Source organism: Crassostrea angulata, chromosome 5 (assembly GCF_025612915.1).
Source record: "Crassostrea angulata isolate pt1a10 chromosome 5, ASM2561291v2, whole genome shotgun sequence".
Lineage (NCBI taxonomy): Eukaryota > Metazoa > Mollusca > Bivalvia > Ostreida > Ostreidae > Magallana > Magallana angulata.
Window position 1 is genome coordinate 34,643,771 of NC_069115.1, and position 11,620 is coordinate 34,655,390.

Below are 11,620 nucleotides of genomic sequence, written 5' to 3' on the forward strand. Positions count from 1 at the left end.
GATATATGTGAAACTGAATGGCATTAGTCGCTTTATTCAACTTGAATATTTTTTTTATATTTAATCGTTGCAGCGATGAATTTTTTATACGGTTGTTTCAAAACTTACCGCTACACCCTTTTGTGAAATTACAACGTTCTTCTCTACAATTACACTCTAACTGACAGAAATAACCAAAAGATGGATAGCGACAGCGGATATCACACTCCTCTCCTGTATACCCTGCAGGGCATTCTGAAACAAATTTCCACTGTTATAAACTGATAGTAAATAGTATTCATGTAACTTTACATCAAAACTAAAAATCCCAGGAAATAAGGAAATGATACCTAGTTTTTTAGTTGTAAAGAATATAGCAGAATTCGTTTTTACAGAGGACGTCAAAGTGGATGATGAAAATGTCGACGAACCATTTTAATATAATACAACATGTATTATTAAGTTAATACATTTAACTCAATATTGTTTGCGATAATATATAATATGAGCTTAACAAAAAACATCGAACTTCAGATAATAACCTGTATTACCTTTACATCCAGTAGCTGGATGACAGTAAATTTTAAGACAGTTGCATTGACTTTGACAATTGCTGCCATAGCTAGGGTAGCGACAAGAAATGTTACAGATAGTACCAACGAAGCCCACATTGCATTCTGTAAAAGAATAAATGATAAAAAAAATCAATAGGCAAAACAATTCATTAAATATCCATGTAAAAATATAGGTATGCTGTTATTCTAACTTTATAAAAGACCTTTTTAAATCTAATTGTATTATACTATTATTAAAACTAAGATGCATGTTATACATGTAATACTTTTGTCTTCAAAAGTTTCAAACTTATCTCATAGAATAGAAGTGTAAATAGTGAAAAAATTTTATTTAACGAGGACGAGTACAGTGCGAGTGCACATATCTTTGCGCATTTTTTCATTTTCATGTAGCCGTTGATGCAAAATTATAAATAATGGGGGAAAACAACTTTAATATAATATCTGGACCAAACCAGGAGGTATTTCACCATTTGATGAATTTTACAATAGTTGTCATAAATTTGAAAGGGAAACAAGTCCTTGGGCAGAAATATAGAAAAGATGGGAAAACTGTGAACATTTAGTACATTTTCAACAAATTCCCATAGGGTCCGAAAGTAAAAGCTTTTAACTTTCGAGACGACCCCCTAACAAATAAAGGTGATAAATTGATTTTTGATTTTTAAATAATTAATATAAAAGAAAAACTACAAATATTAAGGAAAATGATAATCAGAGCCGGTGTAACGAAGAATATTGACCCGGGTTGAAAATTGACCCGGGGGTCATTTTTCAACGTTGAATATTGACCCGGGGGGTCATTTTTCAACGGTGAAAATTGAGACCAAAATCGTGAAATTTATACCCGGGGTCATTTTTCAACGGTATGAGAAATTTTTTTTTAAACTCTGAAGACATTGACAAGTTGAAAATTGATCCTGTTGAGAATTGACCTCAACCTCAGAGTTTTGACCTGAACTGGAACTTACTCTACACGGTTTAAATGTGCAATCATGCACATATTTGAAAGTTTTAGTTTTAAAATGTTTATACTGTCCGATACATATGCGGACGGGCTAATTTTTTTTAGGTTGATAGGTCCAATTAATCATTTAATTTTGAGACTGAAAATATGTTATCCATTTATTATTATTATACTATGTAAATAAAGCTAAGAAAATGACCGTTTGCTTCGGAATGGAACAGGCGAGTAGGGCTAGAATACTTTTTGACATAGATGACATGGTTTTCATTCCCTCATGTGACATAATTTTAAGTTTCAACCTGTCATAATCTCTGATTAATATATTCTAACAAATGTATTGCCCGTTATTGTCACTTTTAATGCAATTCAACAGAGCTCTATTCGACCAGCACCTGGCGTTGTATATTTTTCTAATAATTGAAAATATAACCTCTAAAACTGTTTTATTGGGTAAAGGGTATATATATTTATATCAAGACAAAAGGATATAATGTCAGATACCTTAGTGCTTAATTTGAAGAAGTCAGCATCCCTGACAAAAAAATAAATGAATGGTTGTCATATTTTTATCTTTTTTATGTATACTGTATTATACATATATACTTAACAATAATTTTTCATAAACTTGTCCGATTAACTTTATTGAAGCACCATCCAATTTTCTGCATATGCAGAGTCATAGTTCTTTTTAAAAATGCAGCTTATTTAGAACTATCATTTTGAGTTTTCAATTCCATTAATTACCTGTAAATTAGAAACTCAGGCAACTGACGTAATATATTTCCTCAAAATTAAAAACATATACCCTCTACAGCAAAAATGTTATCAATTTTTTAAAAAAGTAGGTTTGCATCTAAATATCTAAATATACAGTCGGAGGATGGTTGATCTAATTATATGAATGGTATACATGAAAAGGCATGCAAAAAGTTATATATTAAGATTACTTAAGCATACAATTGATAGATAAACACTTCTTAAAATTCGGCTTTTATCAGACCTAGACTGGAATATGGTGATGTTGTTTGGAGCAGCTGTATCAAGGAAAATCCGATTTGCTTAAACATGTACAAATTGAAGCAACCAGGACAGTGACAGGGATCAGAGTTAATTCTTCTAAAATCATTTTATATTGTGAGCTTAATTTGGAAACCTTACAATCTCGAAGGGATAAACTAATTATATTCTCCAAGATTATAAATGGTTTAGCACTACAAGATACGTTAGATTGAATTCAATCATATTTTCTAACTGAACATACATATAATATTAGGTCGAATGACCCTTTTTTCTATCTACCACTATATACTTATTACAATAGCTTTGCTCGGTCTACATGTAAATTATGGAATAATCTTCATGCAGGAACGAAAATTTCATCAACTTTATCTTTCTTTAAGTCAAAACTTAAAAAACAAAATATACCTAAAGCTTACAAAACTTTCAGTTAAGGCAATATTATTTTACGTCAATTACGGAATAAAGCTAGTAAAGCTTTTAAACTGATGGGAGTCGATGTTTATAGTGTAGGTCTGCATCTGAAGAAAATGTGATTTTCCCCCTGGATATCCAAGATATACTCAACAAAGAGACAAACTTTTTAAACAACTTATTGACATTAATGTACCTTTTTATATGAACTATGTACTTTTTGGTAGTTCTGAGTTTTCATACAGATAAAATTGTAAAATTGTTTCCCATGTTTATATTTATATTAGAGCTCCAAAGCGTTTTTGATTCTCTTAGGTTACACGGTTTAAACCTATTTAAGTATTATACATGTATATCTACTTAATATATAGTCCCCTTTTAGTTACTGTTCTTTTCAAATGGGCTGGATCAAGAAAATGTCATTCTTATGTTTGTATCCCTGCTGCAGGTATAAATGAAGGTGATAGGTTTGTTAATATAGGTGTGAGTCAACATGTCTACCAACAATATGTCATACAATCATTTATGATAAATATGATAATTATTTAATATTCAAGTATCCCCTGTCTTATACGCACACAATATCAATAATATTCTGTAAACTTGCAATACTATATTCTTATGACTATAGATAATTTCTTCTTGACTTTGTATGTTTGAAAGGGTTTACATAGGCTATGACTCTTATCCAATCCATTCAATAACTTGAACATTCCGTTCAATAAAACACGTTTAAATTGAATTAATAATGTAGGTAGCTGTGATAGGAAGGTCAACCATTTACTCCAACGCTGTTGTATGATCTTCTTCTACATATTTCTAATAAAAAAATGCAATTTACCTATTTATTGACGAAAACAATTACTGTTAGTATTTATGATAAATTTTTGTGATCAAAGCAATTTAGAAACAATTAAAGCAAAATTATTTTATTGTCATCCTGTACAAAAATTAGGTTGCTAACTTGCTACAGATTCCATGAAGCAGAATTGTTTATGCCTAAAAAAAATCAGCGATTTGACAATATTTAGTTACCCTAGTAACTACGTAACAAAAAGAATTTAAAAAAAAAGGTTTTCAAGATATAGTTACTACAGCATTATTCATGAAATAGTACATGTTAGCATATCATCATTTTGTACACTGTTATTGGCTGGATAGGTGTGAATACAAAATTCAGATAATCACAGTTTTAACAAACTGAGTGGGTGCGAGCACAAAAATCTCAATATGACATACTCTAAATTTTGTATTTGCACACACCTAGAAAATCTACAATGAACAATATCAAAGTTTCAATTTACTGGGTGAACGTAAAACCAAAATTAAACAATATGATGTATTAAAGTAATTCTTAAAATATTTACATTTATACACTTCTCCAGCGAATTTATAAAATGGAGTTTAACTGCATTGAATATTTTAACGTGTAATTATATATATGTCAAGGGGTAGCTGATATATAATATTCTGGGCTACATTTGGGAACAATTAAGAACTCAAATGCCTTTTGTGGAAATGACGCTGAATATTTATTGTTGTGTTTGTATATCGAATAAATGGTTTCCTCAAGTACAGCTAGGTGATCTATAATCATATACAATTATAATATTACTAAAACACTCTCATTCTCTACATTCACTCATTAAATTTATCTTTAGTTAAATAATATTTAAATTACACAATATTTGATTAAAATAACTCACCAAGTATAACAGCAATATGAACTAAGATAATAGTCGGGTTGACAAGCTATGAAGCTTAATAATTCAATCGTCTGTCTTGGGTGGCGTAATCGTGATATTAAATCAAAGTTCGTGCTAAAAATTCGATAATGCAAACGGACATGCGCACTCACTCACTTAAACCCGAAAAAGCAGTCTAACACACCCATTCATTCACTGGTCCACCCACCAAACGTGACTTCGTGACCTCTCGTACTACTATCATACTATGAATGATTGTTTGAATGAATGAAGCGGTGTGAATGTAAACAAATGAACAATGGGAAATGAAACCATGAAATGTTGAAATAAGTGAACGCAAATATGAATACTAATTAACTAAAATAATTAATCCTGTGACATATACAAATAGTCTTTAAAAACATATATTTTTTAAAGAAATATATAGATATCACACAAAACAGCAATTATACGGGAAAAGTTTATTATGAATAAAATAGTTATTACATATTTAAAGGGATAATAGGTAAATTAAAAAATGTTCATTTATAAAGTTTCATTTTTAACCCCCCCCCCACCCCCATTGAAACATATGAATATAAAGAATAAATATGTATAAACTGATAATTTTTAATTAAATAAACTCAAGTTATAATATTGATTCCTAATTTTGTGCATCTTTGCTGTTGAATTTTGAACCGGTTTCATGATCAAAATTCCACGATGCGGGTCAATTTTCAACGGATTAGGGTCTTTATTCAACACCTTTCGTCTCATTATTCAACGTTGCAAAATGACCCCCGGGTCAATTTTCAACCCGGGTCAAAATTCTTCGTTACACCGGCCTCGCTAAGAAAGTGGTATGAGATACGACTACGGACAAAGATACAATGAAATCTTCATGTACCAAAACATAAGCACACAACAAACCTGATAGGATAAGAATCCCATTTAAGTATACATGTTTAGATTGGTTACTTTCTATTAATTACTTCAGACAAAAGAGATTTTACACATCAACGAACAAAAAAGGTTTGGTTCCTGCTTTTTTTCCTAAGGTATTTACAACTTCACAAAACACTATTTAGAAACAATAGCGTAAAAAATCTACATAACAGTGCAATTAATAAATGTTTATTTACCATGGCATTTATGCAAAGTTTCGTTCCATGTTTTGCACTCTTTAGTGTTTGTATTTGTACTGGATCTATAATAATATAATATAATAATAGAAATCACAATCAGTCATCATGTAAATAAAAACAAAAAATATTTGGAAAACTTGTAGACTTTAACAAGTAAATCTATGATTTACCTGATGGTGTTCTGTTCTGATAGCTGTACACAAAAGAATGCACAGAAAAAGCAAAGAAATAGGGAATTATCCACATTAAACCTAGGCTTTCTCGGGCTCGAATTCTTAAATATAAAGATGTAGCTGCCACGTTTTGATCCGGTGTTTAAACATTATCTAGTTTTTATATATCATTTAGTTTAGTTTAGTGTTAGTTTTGTAGATGTTTTTCTTCTTTCTTATGTAGTTTTTATTTTGTTGTCCTGAAGAAGGGACGGGTTGTCCCGAAAATTTGACAATATTTCACTTTATTGTTCGTGTCGTTGGTTAGTTTTAGTGCTTTTTTATATCTCATCTTATAACCTTGTATCTTTTGATCCGACACTTTAGATAACGAGTGTTGTTGGTTTGCTAGTGCTTCTTATATATATATATATATATATATATATATATATATATATATATATATATATATATATATATATATATATATATATATATATACATATTTATATATATATATATATATATATATAGATATAAGACAAGGATTTATAATTTAGAAGACCCAAAGCCATGAAAAATAGAAGTCTTTTAATGTCACTATACATTGCAAAAATAATTTGAACATATCCAGATGCAGATGTGGTATCAAATTCCTCATTGAATTTAAATTATTGTTAATTATGTGAAACAAAATATGGAACGTTTTTAAACAGTCGGATTTAACTATACAAATAAGACTTCAAACTCCTTGCATTGGATATCGCCCATGTTTTACTGACAAAACCTGTAGATCGTTACTTGCTTTGGTCAAAAACCTCACAGGAACATGTGGCAGTCAGTTAAATCAGATATATCCGACAATCAGCTTTATCATTTATATGCGTAGCTCTACCGATTTTTTTTTATTTGTTTGTCAAACGTTTTGATTAATAACAAGCATCCATTTTAACTTCACATGAGATAAAATAACACCTTTTTTCTTTTTTCGGGGGGGGGGGGGGGAGGGGGGTCGTTATTAGTTAAACGGTTTTATAAATTGTTGAAGTAGATTGACAATATGCTTAATATTTGTTTCATGATTATGCATATAAGTTTAGCTTAAAGTTTTGATAATGCAGAGCATCCACAAATATAAAAGAACACCTCTGCATTCCATCATCTTTGGTTGTTAAGGGGGCTGGATGGTCATCAAATTAACCACCAGATTTTTTTTTTACAATTTTAAAATATAAATAATAAGCTATAAACGATTATTTACTGAAGAAAAAAATCATATACTTTATAATTTGTAAATTTTGGGCGGTTTCCTATAATTTGACAAAAAACTCTTCTTTAAAGAAGATCACTACAGTTTAAATACGGCCATTCCACTGATCTCTCTTTAATAATATGTTTGTTGATTTTTGTGACAGATAATAGGAACTTCTCTTTTACAGTTGCATCTTCGTAGATATTTTATTTCTGTCAAATGAATTACAACCAAGTTTACCAAAATCGGCATTACCTACGTAATCCGACAGTTCTGTCTTTCATATATTTTTCATAATATATATTTTTTTTCGTGATTTAAAAAAAAAATGTTTCGTCACCACGGCGCTCGGTAACGTTAAAAATGACGTCAAGATGACGCACGCATATTTAATAGAAATACCCAATCTTTATAACACCCTGGGTTTTTTGTGCTTTTCCCCATACAATTGAAATCGGCTCTCTATCACTTGACATGTAATTTGTTGACATTTGTTCTAGAATCATAGGTAAGTTTCCGGATTATTTCATTTTTTACCGCATGTCTCTTTGTTTACTGTAGGAAAAAACCTGAACTTCAGATGACGTTGTTTATTTTTTTCGACGTGTTTATAATTTTTGACTTATTTTTCCCACCATTGAACATTTTCACAGTTTGTTTCTATTTTTCCCGAGTCAAATCCATACAGTTTTGCCGGCGACGTCAAAGTTTTTAGTCAATCTTAAAAGAGGACTATCCGTCTTTAGTTACTGATATCTGTTCAACGAAACTATACATCCCGTCGTTATTTCTTACAAAGAATATCATGACAATTCTTAACTCAAAGTTTTAATATTATCAAAGTTTAAGCCCAATTCATAGAGATATTACTTTCAAAGTAGTATGGTTAATTGTTGACATAACACAAATTTGGACCGTGCGCAGTGACCTCATTTTTGCAGGATTAGATTCTGAAGAATTCTAAAAAATAAAGGAACATATGACATTTTTGGATTTCAAATTGTTTGAAACTACAGCCAAATTATGTCTACTAAATTTAACAATACTCTGACGTTAAGTTACATAGCTATTGCAAAAGTGTTTGTATTTTTTTGATTGACCCTCGTACATGCCAATATGACAGCAATGATTTCTTTGCTTACTTAAAGATTTTGAAGTATCACCATGTATATGGTATAATTGAGAATTGATTTTACAAGTCTAATATTAAAAAATGATACAGACACCTATGGATTTAAATTCGATATGTCGTTGGGTTATGTAATTAAACGGACAATTACCATCCTTGAATATGGTACACTAGACTCTCGTTCACGTGATGGAACACAGCAATGAATGTAGCACTCGAAACCCGTTTTGCTAGTTTCCTATACATTGCAGGTTTGTTTTGAATTTGTGTTCCTGAACTGTTGATATCTGTTAAAACAATCTTTTCATGCATAGAAAGTTTCAGATAATCGTGAGCTCCTGCTCTTGAATACCTTTAACACATTAGGTTTGATAAGCAAAACTGGATGTATTTAAGGTTCTCTAGAATTATACGGCTAGGCTAGCGGTGGTAAAAGCAAATCCTTTCAAATATTAAATTACAGTTCTCAGAAAAAGAGTCGAAATACGTTTTCCGTAAAAAACAGATTTTTCGATCAACAAAAATGACAGATTGTGGCACACTTTTTTCATTTAATGTTATTTTTGCAGATAAGGTTCGTAAATAAATACATGTACCTTATGCACAGTTGTGTGAAAGGTACAAATTTTCCTATAACAGAAACGAAAATAAGAGGTTTTATAAAAAAAAAAACAAAAAAAAAAAAACCACCAGACAGGTTGGCAAGTATTCATCGTGTATGTTCGGCATTGGAAAATAATGATGTTATAATCAGAACTTTAATAAATAATGATTGATTTGATCTTTGAAAGTCTCAATGTATTACAATATGCATCTTCACATGTGTTATAAATATTTTGATCAAGTATCATACTTATTTTAAGTGCATATCCATTCGGTTAAAATTCCATAAATGCTGAAAAGGGAAATCAATTCAAACCACAAAGTGTTTGTATGGGTTCCAAAGTAGAATGAGAATATGTCCTTTGATATATTTGACCATGCAATCTATGTATATCACCTGCTGTCTAGTTCATAAAAGGGAATCAAATCAACACATCGACAAAATCTCTCCTCTTTGATTACACACACATATCATATAACATTTTACTTGTTAAAAATGCATTTTCGTGATCAGCAAAATTTAATTTATTATCCTTTAGTATATATGAAATAATGATTTTAGTTACAAAAATAGTTTGATCACTTTAAGCAATTATATGATAAATATATATAAATAACGTTAATGTAAAACGAACAACAACATTGGTTAAAAATTAAAAAAAAACTTCAAAATATTACTGTCATTTAAGACATAGAAATAAGTTTGTATTATCTGTTCAAATTAACTTAAAGGAAATGTAAATTTACAAACAAAATAAACATTACCGGTATTTCATAAAATTAAACTGTATAAAGTTAAAAGTATGTGTTTATAGTCTTGCTCGCAAGTAAATGGCTTCGTACGACTTGTGCATATTACGTCCTGACATAACTTGTACAACCCTTAGCATCCTCAATCCCTTTGGGAGCATACAACCAGATCTGACAAACTACTGCGCTAATGCTTTTTATTCACATATTTAGTTCTTCTTTTGTGTTAGGTACCCATATCAACTCCTAAGGTGTATTCATTTCCTACCTCCAGAACTGATTCAGGATATTTCCAGCGTATACTTGCTAGCTGCAAAGTAGGCGATAGAGATCTACTGGATATCGCCGAACCGCAAACAATCAAATTAGGATTACTCTTGGAGCTCTCTGTCCGAACAAACATGACACCTCTTGTATGGATGGATAGAATGCACAAGTAGAGTAAAGTAGGTTGTATAAGGTAACAATCACGTAACAGCGGTATATATTGATATAGGGACACATCCGGGGTCACCGTATTTAAATCATTCTACGCTATCAAATGCGTCAGCACCTCTACTATACCTTTGTTAAAAGTGTGATTATTTTATTATTTTTTTTATGCTTTTTAAAAGGATTAAAGAACTAAATTCTATACTGCATAGGTTAATATGTGTCACTCAAAAAATGTTGGCAACGAATATAGTTGGGCAATGCAGTTACTCTCACAATTGCTGTTGTAGTTGTGACTTATTAAAATGCCGCTTTACTTAAAAAATCACGTAAGTAATTGGCAATTTGTCAAAAATTCCTAATTTTAAAGCAAATTACATATGCTTTCTATATATTCAGATCCAATATACGAGTTGTCAAACTGTGTAATTAAAGATTCAGAAACAGCAACATTTACTACTTGTTTCATTTTTTTCAAAACTGTTTCCAAAACTATCTTTTATAAAATAAGTATAACACGATAAGTTCCGGCTTTTATTGTTTTCCATATGTGAACTATTGTTATATTTCTAAAAAGGGAGTTGATGTAAAAAACTTCATTTGAACTGTGATATTGTGAAAGTAATATTCCTTATTAATAATTCCAAATTGCAAAACATTACAAAAGAATATGTCTACCACATTCTACATTGTTATGAAATGTGGTGATAATACAATGCCTAATGGATACAAAAGAGAATTCAGATTTTGTGGAATAGAACAGAAATGGAATATTTTTCCGATGATCTATAATGATTTTTCCTGGTAAAAATGGCAACATAAATTATTAATACAAATGAACAAAGTCAAAACGAAAGTACTGACGACAATAACGACAGACCGCATACAAAGGCTCAGGTTAAAAATAATCTTAACTTTAAAATTTTGATAAAAAATCCAATAACAGAATAACACATTTTCCCGACTGCTTAAATTTTATTTTACACAAAATAACACACTCATTAAACAATTTTGTTTGTATTAGGTTAGATTACAATTCACATCTTATATCTACATAAACATTTCTTGTATCATTAGCAACTCTAGTTAACATTAAAATGAAATCATATGAGCTTTACATGTCACAACAAAGCTGACATTTTAATTACAGTGAGTGCACGCAAACAAAAAAAAAAAAAAAAAAAAAAACAACAAAAAAACTAAAACAAAAAAAACCTAGTCTAAATATGCGACTCTAATAAAACCGCTTTTTTTCAAATTGATGTTCTAATAAACATAGTCATGATAATTTTTTCTGAGCAAAGTCTAAAAAGTTATAGTATGAGACAAAATTCATAAAATTCATAAAACAGATAGGACAAAATACCATCTGCATCTATTTTTCATTTCGATAACATGGTAAAATAAAGATTTTCCTCAATAACACATCAACTATGAAGAATATGGAATACTTTACTCCAGATTTCTTTTGAGTTGAGTTTAAAAATTATTGCGAACTAACAATAGGAGCCATACAAAAT